The sequence below is a fragment of the Geospiza fortis genome, unplaced genomic scaffold (assembly GCF_000277835.1).
Source record: "Geospiza fortis unplaced genomic scaffold, GeoFor_1.0 scaffold763, whole genome shotgun sequence".
Classification (NCBI taxonomy): Eukaryota; Metazoa; Chordata; class Aves; order Passeriformes; family Thraupidae; genus Geospiza; species Geospiza fortis.
Window position 1 is genome coordinate 616,279 of NW_005054550.1, and position 23,222 is coordinate 639,500.

Below are 23,222 nucleotides of genomic sequence, written 5' to 3' on the forward strand. Positions count from 1 at the left end.
CGCCGGGGCTGTGCAGCTCCCCTGGCCTTGCCGGGTGGTTGTCGCCCGCCGAGCTCTCTCTCAGCCGCCTCCCGTTTGTCCCCAGGCATGGTCGCCGCGCTGTAGGACGGCCGGGAGCCGCGGCGATGGAGGAGAGCGTTTGAGATTGTCTGCAGAGGCGTTCCGTGTGTGTGAGACGTGTACGGTACCCGAAACCTCGGTCTCAGTGCTGCTGCTTTTGTTGCACCTGGAGGAATAAATAACCGGAGGCCTGTTGTTATAATCTCATCCTTAGCGTCTTTCCGTTTGGGGAACAAACTGAGTGTCTTGTTTTGGCTTGTACATACACAGAAGCCAGTCAGGGTTTTTTCCAGCTGTAACTGGGTGGTTTTCCTTGGTTATTGTGTCTGTTGCCACTTTTCCCGTTAGTATTGGCGTGCGTGCTGCCGCCTGGGCTGGATGTGCCCTCTGGCAAAGCTAAACTTTGACCTGAATGGTCTCTTGTGCAGTGAATGCAGGGCGAGTGCTGCAACAAGGCTCGTGGCTTTGCACAGCCGGCCTGTTCAGCACATAGCTGTGGCTGCAAGAAGCTGCACACTAAAAATAAACGCTGGAGTTTTAAACTGGGCATCCAGCTTCACACTGGTGCTTGTGTGTATTCATTGCAATGCAGTTCTTGGTCACTGGGCTTCTTTTATCTCTCCTTTGTTAGTGTGTGGAGTGGGCTACACTAATGGGTAGTGTATTTTACTTACTGATTGAAAACATCACCATATCTCACTTACTTCATAGCAGCTGGGTGTTCTGTCCAACAGCCCAGCCTCTGCTTTTGGACATTTCAGTTGTAGATAGCATGGTAACCTTCTAATGTTTTTAAGCATGAGCTTATTCTAACACTGTAAAACAGAGATTAATAGATGGGTCCCTCTCCATCCTGCTTCTTACTTAACAAAGGGGGAAACTAGGATTAAAAAAAAAAAGCCAAAATGTGTCTTAAATTGAACACAGAAATCTAAAATGAGTTGGTTGACTTTGGAATCACGTTTTACAGTATTAGCTCACAGTCTGAATGCAGAGCTGCAGTGGAAGCTGTACCTCAGCACATCAAGGTTGCCTTTACCAGTGTGAATTCATAGTTTGGTCAGTGTGTGGGCTGCAGCTGAAGAGTGTGGTCTCACTCCTTTCCATGGCTGGCCATGGGTTCTTGTTACCCTCTTTATAGTGGATTTAGTGGTTGGATGACTTCAGGGACAGTTGATCTAAGAGTTTTATGGGGATGGAAGTTATTCCAGTGAGTGCTTGCTCTGATATGAATGAAAGCTGTTTCTCCTTCTGTGCTAATGTAACCCAGCTGTGGGTCAAGCATAATGTGAAACTGTACCTCGAGAAACCAAATCTCAAAGTGGTCATTCAGAAAATCAGAACTACACCTCAAACTTCTGAAAAGTTTCAGTTTTAAAAAAAGAAAAGTCAGCCATGTGTAGGCAATATGTGGTAAGGCTGAAGAGAGTATAAGCCTGTGAAGGAACTTTCTCATCTTCCAAGGGTTTTTTCTCCATTCACTGCTTGCCAAAGTTTCTGTGCTGAAAGAGGGATGTCACTTACAAACCTTTATTTAGACCTCACATGGTCCACATGTGTACTCAGTGAGGCAGAATCTTGGAGGAAAGATAATTTTGTACCCTACTGTGAAAACCAGACTGAGATTGTGCAGGGAAACCTTGATTCTGGTATGGTCCAGCTCCTCAATCTCAATGAGTTTTGCTTTCTTGGCGTTGCCTGTCCTCCCCACAAAAACAATCTGGAAGGAAGACTGGCAGTGGAATAAGGTGTCATCTTCACACCCACCTGGGGTTTTAGCAGTGTTAGGATTTGCTGGATCACATAACCTTTTCTCCAGTTGCTCATGTGGGAAACTCACGTGTTTCATCTGTTCCTGCAGAGTCTCTACTCCTTTAGCAGCTATTTTTAGTAAAGCCAGATTTTTAATTCTTAGGTTCTTAATCTGAATGCCATAGGTGCAAATCCTCTTGTCCTTCTGCTGGCTTTCTACCTGATTCTGTCCAAGAGTTTTCCCCATAGAGTTTATTTCTCTTAATTTTTGTTTGGACAGTTTCATGTATGTCTTTTCTTTCCTGTCACTTGTCCCATCCTTCAGTGTGCTGCTACCCCTTACTCCTCCCAACTCTCCTTTGCCAAAGCACTTTTTTTTTTTTTTAACTTTTGCTGGCTGCTTTTTCCAGCTTCTTGGGATGTGCAGAGTCTTTGTCTCAATTTATGCTTTCTTCCTACCTCATCATTATTTACAAATAATTGTGTTTTCCTCTGTCCTTCTTTCCTTATTTCATTCTCCTCTTCTCCACTTACAGTCTTGTTCAAGGCTGTCCCTTCCTTGTTCCCTTGTTTCTGGGAGCACACAGACACGAGGCACTGAGCTTCACAGTCTGGTTCAATGTTTTCTTGGCACTGGCCTGAGAAGAGCTGGCTTGTTTGTGTCGTGTGTGTGGTGCTTGGTCAGCACTTAGGGCTAAGAGAGGGGGAGATGGAACCTTTGGAGAATTGAATTTTTGGAATGGGTCCCTGCTGACTGTGGGCAAAAGCTCACAGTTTGATTTTACTGTTTGTTGTCTTGGCCTAACAAGTAAATTGCTCCTGAAAGACAATTCTGCATTGTGAATTGTCAAATTTTTTGCTATAGCAAGGCACAGTGAGATATGATAGAGCTATGACAGCAGAATTCTTCAAACATACCCAAAATGCCTCTTCATTTTCCTATTTTTTTTCTCTTAGCTGAGCTAGTTTACTTGTGAACTTGACCTTATTTTGATACAATGAATTTAATTTACCTAATTACATTTGTTTCTATTAGCGTTCTTGTATGTTAGGGGTTAAAAACTGGGAGAGTGTTTACTTGCCAGTGCAAAATCAGTAATTTCATTGGGTTCACACACTATCCTTTCATGAGTTTGAGGTAATTAATTTGCCTTTACTCTGGTAATAGGCTTAAGGTGGTTTCCCCTTGGGAACAGAACTGCTTTTTTTCACCTTGCTTTTCCAAGATTTTGCATGTGTGATACTAAAACTCCCCTGACTCTTAAGGCACTTGTTTCAGGCATCCTTTGGTGTAAAACCTGCTGTTAATGTTGTTTTAGGTATCAAGGGAGCAGGTATTACTTTCATTCCAGTGTTTCTGAAAGATATTTCTTAATCTCAGGTGCTTTTTCATTGAGCTTACGATGGTTTTATTGTTTTTAAGGCATCCAGCATCTCTTACTGTTGAGAGAAATTGATCTCTATTTGCTCTTCTCCTTGGATGGCAGCTCCAGAGGTGCCATGAAGGCTAAATGAGGAGTGCCTCATGAGTCTGTATGAAGCAGTTATGTGGATCAACTCACACTGCTGGTAGAAAGAGAATTAATTTTTACTGAAAAGTTTCTCTGGTCCTTTATAAAATTACTCTTTGAAGATGGCGGTCCTGTGAACCGCTGTGTCCCCAGACATGCTCCTCACAGTTCCTGTGTGTTTTTATCTATAAATGACAGATTGTTTTGTACTCTTTTCACCAAATCAGTGAAACAACAGGCTGGGCTGTAGTCAGAAGAGTCAAAAGATAACTGAACACTCAGGCTTTCAAAGGAGACCCAGAAATAGACCACAACTAAGTTATTAATTTTTCTTCCTAAATCAAAGCCAGACAATAAAAGGCAGTGCAGGTACTGACAAGTACATGCCATCATCATTTTGAAACAACAATGGGGTTACTTTGAATTTCTTGCAATCCTGCTAATTGCATCAAACTGTTAATGATTGTTGCAGATCAAGATTTAACTTAGTTTTCAAAGTAACTGGAATTTACAATGGTTATACATGAAATGGACAAATAGATCTGGGGTGAGCATGTGATTATGTTTAATTTTTGTTTCCTTCTGCCTTTTGCATGGTCAGGTATGATAATGATCCCATGAAGATATGAATGTTAATTATGAAGTAACAGAACACATGTTCTATGACCCTTTGAATCTATTTGAAGACCCTCTCTGGTGTTTGAAGGTAAAAATGTTGCTGTCTTGCTACACGTGAGAGCTTGGGTGAAATGCCTCCTGATGCAGTTTTAATGGGGATAAGAGGGCTGAGGACCCTCTGTTCAGCTTGGGCAGCTCTTGGAGAGACAGAGGCAACAGAGAGAGATTCCAAGCCTTTTTTTCTTCTTCTCCTTAGAGAAAATTCTTGAAGTAATTAATTCCACATCACTTGGTAATTCTGCAGTTAGATTTCATTATGGTTACTCCTATCTAGTGTTGGTATTGATGTTTAACATTGATTTCCTCAGTCTTCACACAAACAGTCTGCATTTGTTCAGATTGAGTATTAGCATTGTGTTTGAATTCAGAAGATAATTGCATATCTTGCAAATTACCCAATGGCTGTTTCATCTTGAAACATTTAGAAATCCATTTCAGTTTCTCATAATTATAATGTTTCAGTCAGACAGCCATCTAAACTTAGGACTGCACTTTGGCAGTAATATGCTTGTTTTTCTAAAATGAGCACAGTTTTTGTGGTTAAATTTTCCTTTCATTTAAGTATAGATTTTAATCAGTGTGGGCCAAACTTTTCCAACCATCTTTAAAATTAGCTCAAACCATATTTTAAAAAGTATGTTCTCCTAATGGGATTTAACTTACAGAGAAAAATGTATGCAGAAATTAGTGTTTTTAAGCTGATTAATGTTTTTGAACTGTTTTTACAATTTGTTTATAGATAGCCTCAAATAGGATACTAGTAGTTTCTCAGTAATAAGTACCACTGAAAGCACTTCATGCTGTATTTCTGAAATTTGAAAGGTAGCTGTTCAGAAAGAAATTCCATTCATCAAGCAGCTAAATTACAACATCAAAACACAGTAAAATGCCTCTGTTTTTCCAGAGTTCTCTGCAAGCAGTGTGTGAAGTTTTGGAGATTACTGAAGTTGTCTTGTATGTCCTTGGGCAGGGTATAGTTACCATTTTCAGTTGGTGAGTTAAAGCTGTAAACAGATGCACAGCAAGTGTACAGCTCTGGCTAGATGATATTCAGCATTTTATATATTCCCACACAGAAGTGGGAAGGAATTTGAATTGCATCTATCAGGTGACTATTACAACCTTCTGAGTTGCTGCTAAACATTTGCTTGTTTCAGTTTCTAGAAAAGTGCTAGAAAAACCCTCAAGACCCCAAAAACTGTTACCAATCTTTTATCACTGCTTTATACCCAAATGCAGAAAAGAAAGATCTTGGCTATACTGAGAGTTTTCCAGTTGGCAGAGTGTTCAGAGATCAAGGGAGTCAATCTGTCAGCAGACTTCTCTTCAGATTGACAATTTCTTCTGATCACAGGTAGAGTAAGTTCCTTTCTATAAGTGTGAGGAGAAATGTAAGAGAATGATGAATCCTCTGGATTTCCATTTTGTGTTTTTATATGAGATGTGCTGGTTAGCTTTGATAAACTGGTTCCCCAGTGAAAATAATGTCAAAAAATTCTGTCCTAGTTTCGACATGGAATTGTGAAAAAGCTCATTCATTTTTTTAGACGTTTTATGTTATTATTCAGATGCTAGAAGGACTAGATCCTTCTGGTTTTTAATACCTACAGTAATCAGGCATTTGTTCAGCTGATCAATTCCATTTGTTTTCAAGATCATGTTTGTGATCTGCTTGGGTGTAAAGATCATTGGTTTAGAAAAATCAGATAGTACTTTAGCAAGAATAAAACATAATACATTTAATAATGACTGGTAAAGCTTTTATTTTTCTTCTAATACTTGCAGCTTGTGCTATTACCTTTAAGAAATTTATATGATGAAGCACTTTTAATTTCAGTGAATGATTTTTTTTCATAAACTTGAGTAACTCTTCCCCAGAATTCTTGTGGTACAGTGGGAATTTCTTAAGCATTCTGTTCACTGAAAAGCAGTTACATGTTTTGTCCTCATTGAGAAACAGCTTTTAACTCTTCTGGTATGATAAACCAGGAGGTAGTGATGACCACATGCTGATCCATGGAAGATACAACTGTTCAAAGTGAGCCAAGCTGCAAATGGGCTTTCAGGCTATGGTCAGAACTTGGAGCTTGTTTCTGGTTCTGTTGGGTAAATTTTTGAGATTGTGTGTCAACTGGAGCTGGGGGCCATGTGCTCCAAGGAGGTCATTACTTAGTTCTTTAACAAAGCCAAGGAAAACTGCAAAAGATTTCTCAAAGAGCAAAACAAGTAAAAGAAATACTTACCTGTTAAGTCTCTGTTGGGAACCAGTTCATTTTTTGTTTTTAACACTTCACTCATGGAAATCCTCTTTCCTTGAAGAGCCCAACATTTTAGAAAGTGTGAGGTAATACCCTCGTGCCAAGGTTATGGAGACAGCCTGTAGTCTGGTAAGGTAAGGCAAATAATTTCCTTTCAACCTCCTAAACAGACAGTAGCTTTCTTCTGGTCCCCCCTCTTTGGTGTGGAAACACCACTAATCTGTTAACTTACCTAGTGAAATCCTTTAAAAAGAAAACAGTTTTAGTAATTTCTTTTAGGATCTCTTGCCCAGGTCAATAGATTTGTCCTTGGGACAAGTAAAAGGATGGGTTGCCAGTCAAGTATTTACGTGTAATTCATCATCAGATAGTGGAACTCCCAGTTAATGTCCTGGGAATTGGTATGCATTTCACATTTGGAAAGAGGGTGTTTGGTTTGTTTGAATTTCTCTTAAATAATTACAGACTGTCTGGGAAGATGGAATGTAGTGTTCTGGTTATGTTTGATCTTTCTAAACTTTGGTGATAGACTGTTTGAGGAAAGGATTGGTGTTGCTGCATTTTATGCTGCCTCCATGAGATGGACAGAATTTGCACTGGAGTTTCCTCAAAAAAATACTCGTGTCTCAATATGATTTACAGTAAATGTTTTGCAGACTCATCTATTTCTAACCATTGGAAGTGACAAAGGGTGTGTCTCTCCCAAAATTATGGTTTTGCTCAGAGAAGTGTGTTCTTTTATTAGGAACATCAGGTTTAAATTTTCTCTTGAATGCCAAATTTGAAATGAAATCCTTACAGTTATCCGCTATTTTGAGCGCCTGCATGGGTCTACCATTCATTACAGAATGAATACTTCATTAATTTGTCATAAATTATTCTATATTGAGAAGCATTTAGTTTTGCACCTCTCTTGGATGCTGTGTTAGATGTTGAACAGTGTCAACTCCACTAAGCAATAAAAAACCTCACACTTTCAAACAATGCTTGAATTGAACAGCACATCTCATTTAGATTATGACCATGGGTAAAAAAGCTGCATGTTTATCTTGTCTGCCGCCTTAATAGTTTTTGAAAGACAAATGCCTGCAAAGTTGTCAAAGGTCAAACAGCTATTTTTTTGTGTGTGTTCTAATTACAGCAGCCATCAAAGGACCTTGAGAGATGACTGACCTGCAAAACTGAGACAATGGCTCTAGTTATGGAAGTATGGAAATTAAGTTTAGGCAGAAGCAAATGTGCCTGAAGTGGTCACAACAGGGATAATGCTAAAATGGTTATTGATAGCACAGGAATTCATATTCTGTGTAAAGGGAAAAATAGCTGAAATGACATAGGTTTTGTTGAAGTAATTGTGGTAGGCTGGTCTACTGAAGAACAAATATGATGTGTTACACAGCACTCATGCAGTTCTCTTTGAAAACATACTAATAGCAATTATTTTTAATTGGAAAGAACCTTCTGAAAAGGTTTCTAGTAAAGTTTTCTTCTTTCAGTCACATGTTAGCTGGGTTTTCTGATGGTCTGCCTTCTCTCTATGCCTTTGCAGCTTGGCAGACTTTCACCTTCCAGCAACAGCACGGGCCCCCTGGAATGGCTGTAGGAAATCCTTCCCCTTTTTAAAGGCAAGCTGTCAGTTATTCCCATGTTCCTTCAGGTCCTTGTTCATTTTACATGTTGTCAGTGGCAAATAGAGGTGCCAAATACAGTTGTTCTTTCTTTTGTAACCTTATGGAAGGCATCCATAAAACTCTTTTAGACAAACTGGCACTGCACATATGTCCCAAAGCTTTGTTATCATAGGCTCTGGGCATTCAGCTTGCCGTCAGAACTGAAGGTAGCATTGCTGTGAGCAGAAAGCTAAAATGAGTTTGCATGCTAGAAAGAAAGATTATATTCCCAGTCTCCATGATCTCTCACTGTGTATTGAAGTACAAAAGTAGCTGGAAAAGGCATATTTAGGACAGGGTTTTGTGAAGTCTAGAAATCCATAATTTCTTCATAAATGTAAAATAGGCAAGCCTTCAAATTTAGAGAAACTGTCTGGTAGCTTTGGATTTCAGTGCAAGATATTCTCTATGAACACAGTATTAACACAGATGATAATGTTTACTAGAAGTCTCACCAAATAGCATATTGGCTAAGAGATGCCCAAAAATGGAAAGTAGCAAAATATTACTGTAAATATAGTTCCACAGGCGGCAGAATATTTTAGAATAAAAATTTTTGGCTGTACAGAAAATTATTTGATCTGTTAGAAAGGTATTATTTTAATGAATGCTTATAGTGTAACAAGAGGAAAAAAATTATCAAATTTATTATCAAATTATTTCTTTATCACTTAAAGACTGCTCTTGCTGCTATTGCCCTCCAGCCTTTTAGCCAAAGGTTTACAACCTTTATAGGGAGTGTATATTACAAGCTGCAAACCCAATACCTTTGGCCTGAATATCCTGCAAAGATATTTCCTGCAAATTCCATTTCCCCAAGATTTTTACTTGTGGAACCTTAGTTCTTCTGCATCCAGCTGATACAAGTCTCCCTCTTAAGAACTTTGTTTTGTTGTTAATGTGGAGGAGTGGCTCACCCTTAGGAGCTGCATCTACTTCTGTGAGACCTCAGTGCCTGTCCTCCTCCTGAGAAAGATTATGGTGTGCTTTTGTGCTGATTTCAGGGTTTTGATTGATTTTGGAGGGAAGTTATAAGAACTTTCCTTTCTGGTTTGGGAGGTATTTGGTACAGAACTACCAGTCTGTTGTTCTTGAAAACAGTCACCCAGTTAACATCTCTCTCCTAAGCTGAACCTTACTGACATGTGTTAGATTTTGCCAGACTGGGACTGAGGAGTAGAACATAAAAGAGAAATTAATGTTGGAGTGGGATCTGGAGAGAAGCAGTGTTGTGGGCAAGTATTTTTCCGTTTTCCAAATGTTAAGCTTCAACCACGTTAATAATATTTTTACAAAAATATTACTCGGCTAATTTAAAGCAAAACTCCAGAACGCTTATATCCCACATGGCATGAAAAATTCCTGGTTTTTTTTTTCCTTGGTGTATTAACTTCTTACACAGAAAGGAAATGAATTTTAGAAAGAATGTTATACATAAACCATTTGAGACATTCTCTGTTAAGGAAATACCATCTGTCAAGAAAGATGCAGCCAATGTTGAGTTATATTAAAAACATTGTAAAGGAAACATTTCTCAAGGAAAAGTGGTTTAATTAAAATATTTTAACTGTTTTTGTTCTGGAAAAAGCTTAGGAAATGTCTATATAAGCATTCTAAATGCAATGATAATAAAAGCTCAATTAATTTTTTCAGAAGGCAGTTAGCTTGGATAAGTTGTTCCTTAATGTAGAATAAAGAAATTTTCTGACTACAATGTAACTAGTAGGAAAAAAGAAAAAGAAAATATTTAGAATCACTACTTTATTGCCTTCAAATTCTACAGTTTGATTGATGTAATTGATTTTTCTTGATGGGCAGAATTTATTTCAAAGGGAAAATAGGTTACATTTTAGGGTTTTCATATTAATGTTTTTATTTGAAAATCAGTTCTTTTATGAGCATTTAATAGCACTAGAAGACATTATTTTGCCTCTGTGGAGGAAAATAGTGAAGTACTCATAAAAAGGTACCTAGATTAGGCATGAGAAACAATAAATATGATAGGATTTGCTCTTTCTTTAACTCAGTTGAGCCTGCTGGTTTAAGGAGTTGTACACTGACTACACAGATTTACACTAATGGCTTGAAATAAAAGCTTTTGCTTTAATTAACACTTTGCTCTTTTATCCATTAACTTGTTGGTGATACCAGACCTACCCTGAAATGTAGCAAATACAGAAACAGTTATGTCTGATCCCTTTCTTCTAGCTCCAGTTGGTTGTTGTTGTTGTTGTTGTTGTTTTTTAATTAGTGAAAGAATTTGAAGGGAATGCTTGGAAGTTACGGGTTTTGGCCAACTTAAATGCTGAGGTTTTGATTTTTAGGAAAGCATGCATATTGTACATGGCAATGTTGGGTCTTCCTCTGTTTAAGATATCCTACCTTGTCATTGGAGTGTTTTCCTTTCCTTTGTTCCTTGAAAATAATAAAATGACATTTCTTAAGTTACACGATTGCTATTAGAGATGAGCAGCTGTTACTCTCCCAGATTCTCTTCACAGTAGACTCATGATCTTAGACTTCATTAAAATACCAACAGAAACATAAGTGACAAGTGATATATGGGCTAAGTTTTTTAATGTCACCCACATCTCCTTATTTGAATTGACAGGATGTATCTCCATTAACACGTTATCTTTTTTTCCCGCATTAAAAACTTGCTGTTTACCACGGCTTGTATTTTAGGAACGCCTTAGATTTAAAGAACGTGGTCTGTAGAACACATTTTACTTGTTGCATGTGCCTGATGTTGTATCCTGAACTGAATAAAGGATTGGAGATGATCATCTGAAGGTTTCTGTAGTTAAATGTCACTGAAGACCTGGATTTTACTTTTTGCTTAAGAAGCAAGATATGTAACATTATTAACAGTGACCACTTGTGATCCTTGTATTTGAATAGCGAGGTTCCAAATTGGACATCTATAAAATAAAGAATGCAAAGCTTTCACAGCTGCAACTGAAGCTCATAACAACTGTGAATTGTGCTTGTGATGTACTGCACAGTGACAAATATTCTGAAAAAATTAGTCTGGAAACATTCCAGATTAAGCAGACACAATTCATATGCTGTGTGCTGAATTATAATACAGGCCTTGAGTTATAAAAATACAAATAGGATCTTTTGTGAAAATAAGTTACTGAAATACAGCACTTTCAGATAGCAGTATAATAAACTTAAGATGGAAGAAAAAGGGGAAAAAAGAGGGTTTTGCCCTAGAATTTTAATATCTAAGCACTCTACTGTGGGAAGGGGAAAAAGAAATACAAAGTAATTTCTCCTTCTTCACGCTGCTGTCATGGCCTGTGCATTAGATAAGGTGGGGTTCCTGTGTGAAAAAACAAACCAGCCAGGGAGCAACAGCCTTAAATCTGGCGCTTTATAATTTCTCTGTGTTTCGTTGTGCAGCTTCAGTATCCTGAATGTTTTTTTGAGTGGTGCTGAATCCCCTGATTTCCACTGCGGATGTAGCAAACTGTACTTACACTGAGGATGACCCCTTGCTAAATGTCATCTTCTCCCTCCTGTAAATTCCGATGTTGCTGTATCGGACCAAAACACTTTCTGGGCCAAAACTAATCATTTTGTGTTAGATTTCCACAGAATCACTTCATCTGTAGTCTGAGACTATGATTTCCTGGCAGTCTGTTTTATTGTAAGTAAATGATAGATACCTGAGATCAATGCTGACTCCACAGAGATGTCACTGGAATGAGTTCCTGAATATAGGATCAAGAGCACCAGAAAAACAAAACTGTCAGTATTCCAAGTTATTTCTACAAAGCCATTTACAATCACAAATGGTCCTGCAGTTTGACTGAATTCTGCTTTATGCCTCTCAAATTCTGCTTTATGCCTTAAGTCTTGCTTTGGTCCTGAGTGAAGCAGTTCCTTGTCTATTTACACATGCATGATTGAACACATAGGTTATTGTTCCAAGAAGTAGGAGGAAAATAGCCTGGTCTAATTTCTCAACTCACTTTCTGAAATTTTCCTCACAGTAACTTGTGAAAATTGTATTGGCTATCCAGGACCACTTCTGGTTTCAAGCTGATAGCTTTGCAGTCAAGGTGAAGGATGTTGATTGGGATGCCTTTCTCCCAAGGAAGTAATACTGAACCTCTGTGCTTTGACTTTTACTGTCTAATTGGTGATAGACAGCTTTCCCTAATCTTTGTTGGCTTTCACAGTGAATTTCAGCCTCCTAAAAATGTGCTTGAAGTTACTTGATGTAAATATACCTTAGTCTTTTATAATATTTAGAATGAGACAAAGGTGACTTGATGAACTGGCAGACATCTTTGCTGTTGATAACTTGGAGAGATGTATTTTGAATGAGGTGTGAAGCTTGGAGTTTTAGATTTATCATACTTTACCTTATTTGGTAATCAGTTCAGTCTTTTTCAGCTTTTGATGGAGGGCACAGTGGTTGCCTTTATTGGCACATCCGATAACAAATTACAATTAATGCCTTGAATTCCCTGCTAGTGGTAAAAAGAAAATATATTCCTCTATGCACCAAGTAAACTTTGATGGCAAAAAGTGTTACCATTTCTGTTATGTGGTCTGCATAATAGAAAGTGACTAAATTATGCTATCAAAATATGTAACAGCTTTACAGAAATTGCAGGTTGTAGATGTTATTTTACAGGGTACCTTGCAGCTGACTTGAGGTGGTTTGTAATGTATAGAAAAACCTAGTTTCAGCTTATAAGAGTCAGTTATGATATCTCTTAATGTAGTTTCCCATTTATATGCTTGATATCTCTATCTGACAGTATGGAAGCTAGAGATAGAAAGTTATAAAGAGAAATTATTTGACTAGATAAAGTGTTATGGGAGAGTTCATATTGAGTCCCATTAGCTATGTTGTGTTGAACTGCAGCCAGACATTTTGAAATACTTTAAATCCCTAACATTCCTGAACAACTGGAGGAGAATCCTATTCTAATATTCCTTCTAAAAGGGATTATTATTTATTTTTGTTGTAGCTTGGTCTAAGAATTTCAGTGAAGTATCAGGAAATTATTATATTTTTCCTTACTGACTCATGCAGTCAAACCTGATTGGAAGCTTGGAATCTGTTACCAGTAAAAAAGACTTATAAGTATGCTGTTAGAGGTTTTAGATCACTTTCAATTTTGTATTTTCCATAATATACATAAAATCCCATTTCTTACTTGCTCTGTTGCCATTAATCTCTTTCTTCTCTGCTGCAGTGTTAGTTATTAAAAATTCTGACATCCTAAGAAATGCTCATCACATAACGTCTCATTTTCTTTGTCTGTTACATCCCTTTTTCATAGTGCGGATTACTGTAAACTGCTCTGGAAGCACTGTGAAAGAATAATGGCTTAATATAAATAAGTGTAAAGGAACTTGCAGTTGTTGCTCATGTCTTCTAGTCTGCCTAGGCATTTATCCTCTTACCAAAATGTGGAGGGAGAAATGTTGGAAGATCAGTAAACTTTTTTTTAATATATTTATGGTTTCCTAAAGTAATTTGAACTGTTTTGATAGGTCATGCTGTGACACAGAGTTGCTATTTTTTTCTCTCAGCCTTGCAATATTTCACAACAACATTATCTGCTTTATTATTTGCTTCATGAAGCTTAAATTGTTTGAAAGAAAGCTGAGGACTGGTGAATTTTTAAGTGACTTTATAGTCTTCCTAATTTTGCAGCTAGGGAGATATTTTCAGACGGAATTTAGTTTCCTGAAAGCTGGCCTTAATTGTGCTGCTCTGAGTTAGGGCCAGGACCAAAGCTATTATTGTAGTGACTAAAGCAGAAACCCCCTCATGGTGAGTTTGGAGGGCTCTTTGCCTTTTTGTAAAACCCTGTGCAGCAGCTTAGGTGAAACTTTTAACCCTTCAGGCTTAACTTCCCAGCTTATCAGGATACTCTATTTCTTTCAGAAATGTTTGGGATTGAGCGCCTGCACAGACACATCCTGGATTTACAGGAGAGAGTTCAGTGAAGGGCCACAAAGATGGTGAGGGGACTGGAGCTTCTCTGACATGGGAGGAGGGGGTGGGAGCTGGGGCTGCTCAGCCTGGAGGAGAAAAGGTTTGGGGAGGAGAAAAGGTTATCAGTGTGTGCAAGTGCCTGAAGGGAGGGTGCAGAGAGGATGGAACAAGGCTCTTCTCTGTGGTGCCCAGTGACAGGACCAGAGGCAATGGGCACAAACACAGACACTGTCGTATTTATGAGGTGCCCTGTGGCAGGAAGGAATGATGAATCTGACTCTATGTTCTTAGAAGGCTAATTTATTGTTTTATGATATTATATTATATTAAAGAATACTAAATTATACTAAAGAATACAGAAATTATACAGAAGGCTAAAAGATACTAATGAAAACTCGTGACTCCTTCCAGAGTCCTGACACAGCCTGATTGTGATTGGTCATTCAGTCAAAAACAATTCACATGAAACCAATGAAACAACCACCTGTTGGTAAACAATCTCCAAACACATCCCAAAGCAGCAAAACACAGGAGAAGCAAATCAGATAATTATTGTTTTCATTTTTCTCTGAGGTTCTCAGCTTCCCAGGAGAAGAATCCTAGGCAAAGAGATTTTTCAGAAAGTATGACAGTGACAAGACCCATCAGAAAACACCTTTTTTGACTGGGAGAGTCAGTGAGCACCAGCACAGGTTGCTCAAGGTGGTTATGGAGTCTCCCTCAGATGTTCATAAGCTCACTGGCTGCAGTTGGTCCTCCTTGAGCAGGAGAGGACCAGAAGATCTCCAGAGATCCTTCCCAACCTCAGCCATTCTGTGTGGATCTGTCGTCTGTAGCGTACTGTGTCTGTATGGGTTTGAGATGACTCAGGGATGATTCTCTTTAAAAGAAAAAGATGTCTTATTAACTCCTGTAAAATTCTCACAGGAAACAACTACGTAGCTTTAAGTAAGCTGCAGAATAAGGGGTGTTATTTGGGAAACAAATTTCCTCTCCACTTTTAAGTCTTGGGAATCATGGGAATTGAAAACAGAAGTAGTAGTAGTTTTAGCTGCTGTTAGGGCAACTTAAATGTACATTTTAACCAAGCCACCCTAGGAAAATAATACTCTTTCCTGAGGAGGGGAAGGACAGAGGCACTTGCTATGTAGTCTTGCTATAGGCTGTTTCTCCTCCTGTGTTAATGGCCTTGCCCTGTAAGAAAGGAAAGAAGCACTTTAAAACACAGGAAAATGTCATTGTTGAGCCACAAAAAAATAAGTTTCAAGAGTGGTTTTGATGCTGTTCACAATCTCTCTCATTCTTGATTTTTTGCTTTGATTTTGATAGTGACAGTTTAAAGAAAATTATTTGAAAACCATGGTTTTCCTTAAGGTAATGGAAATCTGCTTGTCATTTTTGTCATGCTTCCATTTTGAAAATGCTGGTTTATTTTCATAACTCTAAATTCAGTGACTTCAAAACGTGCCTGTACATTTTAATTGGCCTTCTTAACACATGCTTTGTTGTTAAATGAAACATTTTTATTGGCACAAAGATATTTGCCCCACCTATTTTCATTTGCTAGTGGTGGGAATGGTAACATTAAAGGCTGTTTAAAATATATGAAGGGAGTTCTGGGATCATTCCCCACCTGTTGTTTATTTTGGTTTATGCAAGAACAGTCAAAATCATGTCGGTGAAGCTCTGTCATTTAAGTAGTGCTTTTGGAGACTCATAATTTACACATCAACAGGTTCAGCTTCTTTAAGCAAAACTTGGGACTTTTATGTTAGTGAACAGTGAATGCTGACAAGAAAGGTCACAGCTTTAAAGTAACCTAGAGTACATTGTACTATGTTATGGAACAAAAGACAGTAAATACAGAAAGTCTTTGATTAACTTCTCCTTTTCAAAGTGTCTTGACCTTTATTGAGTTCCTCTAGCTGACATTTTTAGAAGATTTTTAGTATTCCTTTCGTTATAAAGGGATTATTTGTGTATTTGATCCCACATATTTCATTGTCATCTTCTCTGCCATTTGACTTTCTTTAGTTACAATGGCATCTACATTTCATATCAGGATGTTTTCTGTAGTAGTGGAATGATGTAGTCCTTTTTTGTACAAAATTCTAGAAATGCATTTCTGTGACTAGGTGGTATCTTGGTACACAAAAGAAATAGAAAGCAAAATTGAGTGAAAAACAAAAAAATTTAAAAATTACCAAAGCTGAAAGCACCTAGGAAAAAATTTGAAAGACAGCATAATATATTCATGTTAGGAGTAAGTCCTATAGGATTCACATCACATATCTTTCTATTTTTAGCTTTAAAATTATTAGTTGCCATTTCTATTTAAAGATAATGACATATTTAGTCAGACTTAATGCAAGTGAATCATAGTATTGCATTATTATTGTATTAAACAGTGATTGTTGGTTGTGTTTCCTATACTCCTTATATTTTGGAGGGCAAAAATAACTTCTCAGTGCTCTGGAAGTTGCTCAGACATTTCAGTCTGGGGTGGTGATGAATAAATTATACTCTAAATAAGGCAGGCAACAGGAATTCATATTTTTGTTTTCTTCGACCGGCCTTCTCCAGCTGGCCCCTTTCCTTCTCTTTACCCCCTGTGGCTTTAGCCATGCAGGCTGGATAAGATTACAGATACTTATTTTACAAGGAGTCACTGCAGACTTGGTCTTTTTACATGACTGTTTGTGCTGGTTCTGCTGTCTGAGCTGGTGGCTCCCAGCTGTTCTTTAAAGGGTGTGCCAGGAGTGCGTTTTAGTATGGTTGTGTCCTTCCTTTGCCCAGTTCTGCTCCTGGGCTTGCTGCAGGAGAATAAGAACTTCCTCCAACAGTTCAAGGTTGATTAAATCTTAGCAGTTGGCACCTTGGACAGCTGGCCAGCCCAACCAGACCTCCTGGCTTGGAGAGGCAGCTTCTCAAGAGCATCCCTTGCTCTGTAATTGAACAAATCCCAGATGTAAGATTTAATCTTCTCCTTACTAGTTTCTTCCTCTGTAATACTGTGCTCCCTGAAGCCTTGGAGCTGTTTTACACACTGTGAACCACCATTCACAGCTATCAATGCCTCCTAGTAAGATATTCCATAAAATGAGAACTTTTCCTTAGAACAAGATACAGCATTTAGACATTATTTTAAAGCCACGGGACTTTAGGTGTGGGGCTTCTGACTGGTTATCTACTACTGGTAGCTGAGGGAACCCAAGGGTGTGATTTGTTGCTTGAATGGGCAGGCTGTCTGGCTGCTGTCATTCCTTTTCCTTCATGAATTTGGGTACTCAGCAAGAGTGAAGAAGGCTTAAAAATTGCTTGTAGAACAAAAGGATTAGGTCTTTTTATATAGAAGACAAGAACAGTCTGCTAATGAATGAGTAGTAGTGAGAAGAATGTAAGCCTGAGCATTTTATGGCATAAGATAAATGTTACCAGAGGCTAAGAATAAACTCAGCATCTCTGTCTCTTGCAGGCTTTCTTCCTGCACGTTCTTATTGAGGTGTCTGACAATTCACTGTCAGACAGGACAACTAGCCAGCACTACTGCTGATTGTTTGGCAGTTTCTGTGGTTTTTCCACTGGTCATTTCTTTGAACTTCATACAAGATAACGAAGTTTCCTAGGTCAAGACACTGGAAATATTAATTCTCCATAAATGTTGTTCTATTCAGCACAAGTCAGATCAGAGTTTACTTTCAGATCAGAATACTTTCTTTCTTCAACCTCGGCAATTTTCCAGTTTTCTGAGGGCAAGCAGCCCAGCAAACACTCCTTCAGACAATTCCTCATCTTTCTCTTTTTTCCAGAATGAAAATCCAAAAATCTTGGCAATGGGGGCCAAAATAACAAAAGAGAAGTGGGTGTTGCCACTTCTTGCCAAGTCTTTTGTAAATGTTTCTCTCCTTCTCTGTCCCAGCCCAACAGCAAAACTTCCCAAAAAATCCACAAAATAAACCAGACTCTTTTTCAACCTCTGCTCTAATTCAGAATAAATGCCATAAGGAAAATGCTAGAGAACAAGTACTGTAAAGGGTATATGGTTTATCTGATTGTTAATGTTTTATTCTTCATCACTTAAGGTTGCAGAAAACTCTAGGGCAACTGGTAGGTCCTTGATGATGATTAGGTGTTATTCTTATTTCTAGGATATCAATTGGGTTGGTGCCAGTTGCTTTTCTTTTACTTGGTTGCAAGGAATCTTAACTGGGGCATGAGTGGATAGATCTGTAGTTTTGGGCAGGCAGGAGTGAAATACTGTTTTAAAGAAGTGGAAAACAAGGGCGTACAAGGTCCAGAGAGTGATTATAGGTTAGGTGTTCTCTCCTGCTTGCTTGCTCTTCCTCCAGTGTCAGTGAAATGATTAGAAATAGTAGGGAAGGGGAGGGGGCATGGTAGGCAGTGAGATCCAGGAATTAGTGTTAAGCAGACCAGAGGTGAGATTAGAAACCAAGGCTGTGCTGGCAGAATGAGTTCATACAACTGAGGGGGCAAAGAACACTGCTGGATCAGAACCTCAGACCAAAGGGCACCAAGAGGGACAGGAAGCAGGTTCTTAGAGCAATAATCAAGATGTTATCTGTAGCTACAGAATAAACCCTGTTTGGGTTTCCTCTGTACCAGGAGTGTGTGGCAACCTCCATTGGTGGAGTTCACAGGGTCAGCTCTTTGGCTCGTGTTATGCTGGTGGCTGGCTGCAGCTTTTGTCTTGAGTCACATGTGCTGCTTTTTCTACAGGTTGTTCGTATTTTAATTTAAATTCTTGCAGCTACAATGAATTCATTAGTAGGAGAGTTTTAAGAGTTTTTTCCCCGCAGAGGTGTTTTTTATCAACAAACCATTAAACTTAAACATGTTCATATGTGTGATAAGAAAGAATAATTTTTTCGCCAGTGGCTTTCCTAGAAGAAATTCTGTTTGAATTTACACATTCAAACTGTTGAGATTGCTGCTTTTTTTATGTGTCAGGTCTGCAAAATTGATCTGTATAATGAAATGGCTATGTGTGAATTGTGCCATGACACATTCAAACAGCTAATAATTGATTCCTTGAAACTATCTCTATGTGTGTGAGTCATGGTTGGACTTGTGACCTCCCTAAAATGTTGGGGATTTTTTCAGGATCCTAATTGTGACCTTTCCCCTAGAGTTAAGTATCTATAAAGTATTTCCAGGTCAATGACTATCAAAGTAGAATTCCAAATCAAAGGGAACAGCCATCCAAATTGAGACATAGTCTGGAATCTGAGTACCATGTCTGTGTAGGAAAAGAGCTTCTCAATTCCTGTGCTTTTGCTTCTATTTTGATTGCTAATATAGTTTCTTCTTTTATTTATTTTGGAAAGTGCTAAAGCTAGAAAATCTGATTCACTGAATCCAGGCAATGTCTCATTGGAAGACTCCTGGAAAACCACACTTGTTCAAGACAAACATGATGTCATTTCAGTAGCAGAATCCTTTTGTAAGCCTCCTGGAAACAAATGTTTTGCATGAGGACTCAATTTTTCTTGTTCTGGATTAATTCAAACAAATTACCCTGCAGACTGTATTTGTGGTAAACTTTTTTTGAGGAAGCCTTTTCTTGGGCCACGTTCAGAGACAAGACTGACTCTGAGTGATGTTTAGAAGCTGCAGAGGTTGTTAGCTTGTGAACAGGTAAATGAATCAAGCAGAGCAGTGTGCTTCAGTCTTCTGAGCAGCAGGGAAGATCAGTGTTCTTTAGAGCTTCCAGCAGGTGTTTCCATCTGCTCTACAAACTATTGTGCTCTCCATAAGCAAAGTATGTTGGCCTGGAACAGCAAGGCAGCTTGCTTTTCTTTCTTTAATTAGGTGATGACTTAAGATATTTACAGAGGAAGGAAGATAATTTGCTTAAGTAAAGCCAATTTATAATAGGGATGTTGAGGACTCAGCTTTATCTCTTGGAATCTTTTTTCCCCTTCTATATCTGAACATTCCCAAGTTTCTGGTTTCTCTAGTGCAGGAGCAAAGACAGAAGGCTGCCTCTGAGTGTGAGGGAGGGACTTAAGATATAAATCCAAATGACCTTATTGGGACTTTGACACATTTGCTTTCCAGCTGATTGAGAACATAGCCATGAGAAGAACGTGCTTGGGAATTTTCCACCTGCCCATTTGACGTAGGAGAAGAAAGAAACCATTCATTTCCTGACAGCATGTCTGAAAACTGGAGATGGAATGGTTATTTAATGTGTTTGGGTTTTGGCAATCTGATTCATAGTTTTTGAATGCTTGTAGTTGCCAGTTCTTGATGCAATGCATTTTTTTATTCCATGAATAAAAAGATGCAGCAGACAAATCTTCAGAGTGTCAGAGCACACAGTGGCCTGTTCTCTGTTTTGTTCTCTCTCTAATAGCAGGATAAATAAAAGTATTTTGAGGCCTGTCCTCTTCCATCAAGCTTCTGGGAAAGAAAAAAGAAAGGGCGGGGTGGGGGGAGAGGGGGACGACAACAGCATGGAAAACTTTATGAAATTGCTTATGGGTTTCCTTTTCATGTGAAATTTCCCTGAAATTTTCCCCATGACTCATTTCCTCCTTATTCCTTTTTAAGTCTGTAGTTTGGGCTTTTTAATTTTTTTTCCTTTTCAAAGACAAGTTGGTAGCTTTTTCCGGCCCAGTGTGATGTTGATTTTGCAATGGTATGTATTTCACATATGGGCATTGCAGTCTATTCTCCATGTGGGCAGTTTTCCTCTTGTCTCTAATTTCTCTGCACAGCAGAGCAAAGACAGGAAGCAAGAAATACACTTCCACAGAAAACAGATATAAATCCTGTGTATTGTGTGAGGGAAGAGGTGGTGGGAAGTAGGTTTTTTATTTTAGCAGATGTGTATTGATGCTTGCAAAGGTCCTGTGCCGAAAGAAGGTCAGTGAGAGAGTTTGTAATGATTTCATAGCTTCTGGCTTGCAGTTTTCCATTCATGCTGATGTACACTCCCTGCTGGGTATAGAATTTTCTAGAACTCATGCCCTGAAATGTGACCCACCATCTTCTAAGTAATAAAGGCTGTTCTTCTCTGGATTGAAAACTTGTATAATTAACTCCTTTTCCTTGTCCACTGTGGGAGATGTGAAAGCTTGACAGAATGCCAGTCTTCAACCAAGACATAGTCATTGCTACTCAAAAATGGAACCCAAAAATACTTATATTTACTGTGAATCCATCTAGTCTGACCCAATTCTTGCATATGCTTAAAACACTACAAACTGACTTCTCTTGCAAGGGAAAAAAAATCAATACTCTCAGGGTTCTTGTTGTACTGCTAAGATAAGGCTTACTTCTTTTGTGGAAATATACACAAAAATGTGTTCCTCTTGTGCAGCTAGTGTTTAGTAAAGCAATTCAGTGCATCTGAAGAATTATAAACTCTTCAGGACCTTGGCAGTGTTTCTTGGAATATCTGATTCCATAGAAGTTTGTGTGATCAGATCACCAAACTATCTGAGTGCTCCTCACAGTGAATTAAGGCTACTCCTCTCCTTACCCTCATCCAGGGCTCAGATAGATCAGTGTGAGTATTTCAAAAAATTGTGTGATACCTCTAGCAAAGCAAAATTATTAAAATTCCCAATCATTAATTTACTGGGAAATAAAGCATAAATACTATAAGTAAAACTCTCTGCAGAGAGAAATTAGATTTTGATCTCTACATTGGTAGAGGTCAAAACAATGGCATAATGATTTACATAAACACATACTACTTCTATAACTAACTGTTCCCTTTTTAAAACATAAGCAACCAAATGGAAAACCTTGAAAGAAGAATGTCACTCTTTAATTAGAAATACCTGCTCTCTTAAGCAGTACAATCCTCCTAAATGCTGAAAATTTCCTGGTTTAGCACCCTCTTCCTTTATGAAAAAAGAGCTTTTCTTTTAGAGAAATTAAGTGACTTCTTTTCTAGGCCCTTTCTACGTCATTAATAGCACAATTTCTTCTAGTTGGATAAATTGCTACATCTGAAGCAAGTTCAGGATACTCAAAAAGAGGTCTCAAGAACAAACTGGAAACTGAAATCCAAAATAAGCTTAAAGTACGTTTATAAAAAATATTAAACTACCCACGCACGCCTTCCTATCCCAATATAACTAGAAAAATATCCCCTGCATTAACTTACAACTGTTACCTGGTAGGATCTTGCAAATACTAAGAGAAAGTGGCATTTTCCTCAGTTGTGGCAATGCTGTCTTAGTTCCCCTTTCTAAAATCAAGTGAGTTTTCCATCCAGGAAAATTGCAGCTCACTTTCAATTCTGTATTTCCATGTGTAAAGGGTGAATTCTTAACTTGTTTTGGGATATCAATGCATCTAAACATCGATAGATGCTCTCTAACTGTTTGTTCAGCCAGATAGGAACCCTGAGCAAAAGGTTTGCAATCTAATTTTTAGGTTCTTGTCTCTGAACATACAAATAAATGTGAGGAGTAGTTGTTGAAAGGCCAGTTCTTCAAAATTGCTCAGAAAATCCCCTGTTCAACTAGGAAAACTAAATTTCTGACCTTGGTCACTGTTTATTCTTTTGGATTATGTATAACTTGACTGGAGACTGGCTGATCATGGTATATTATTACTTTTATCCAGTTTATCTAAGTGAAGACTGAAGTTTTGTGGTCAGCTTGCAATTCTCTTTATAGATCAAAATTGCCATATGAAAATATGGGGAAACCTTTTTGCAGACCAACTGTTGTTGAATATTGTGGAATAGCATTCCATAAACATTTGATTAAGTGAACTAATGATATCTTCCAGCCTTCAACTTTGAGGAGGACAAGTCCATGATAATTAAAATACCATCTCAATCTAACACAATTTTTCCAAACTGGTGGTCTTGATTGAAGGATCTTTTGTATGTTCAAATCAACAGGGTCAAACTGAAAGAAAACTGAAGAGGGGGCTATTTTGCAGAAGCAATTAATTTTGCAAACAGGATTTTTTTTTTTTTGTTACTGAAGTTTGTTATGATTCTGCACATTTAGTAATTTTTTATATGTGAAGAGGAGAATGGCAATTTTATTGTCACTTTTTATCCTTTACATATCTCAGTGAGTCTGATGATCTGGCTCTGGAATTGATCTCCAAAACTGCTTGAAAGGGCTAAATTTCATTACGTTCTGCAATTCAGTTTAGAAATCCAAGATGTGTGGGTCTACAGAGATAAGCATGTTCTTGTAAAAAAACCCTTTTATTCCTAACAGGAAGCTCTTCCATGGCATCTTGTACCTTTTTCTTTCACCCTCTTTTTTCAGAAGAAAAACTTGAAAAATATTTGCTATCACAGTAATTTGCATTTGGAGGGTCCTAA

The 23,222-nt window shown here is 38.2% G+C and overlaps 1 protein-coding gene across 6 annotated transcripts in view; it reads left to right on the forward strand.

Annotated features, from left to right (window-relative positions):
* Positions 1 to 49: 49 nt before the first annotated feature.
* Positions 50 to 23,222, forward strand: part of LCLAT1 (lysocardiolipin acyltransferase 1) — a 111,816-nt gene continuing 88,643 nt past the window's right edge. For 3 of the 6 annotated variants that reach the window (XM_005429487.3, XM_031064030.1, XM_031064027.1), the window contains exons 1-3: positions 50 to 179; positions 3,925 to 4,029; positions 5,241 to 5,355. The gene's annotated coding sequence lies outside the window, so the exon portion shown is untranslated. The remainder of the gene's footprint in view (positions 180 to 3,924; positions 4,030 to 5,240; positions 5,356 to 23,222) is intronic. The other 3 variants (XM_031064026.1, XM_031064032.1, XM_031064028.1) reach the window with 2 other exon arrangements.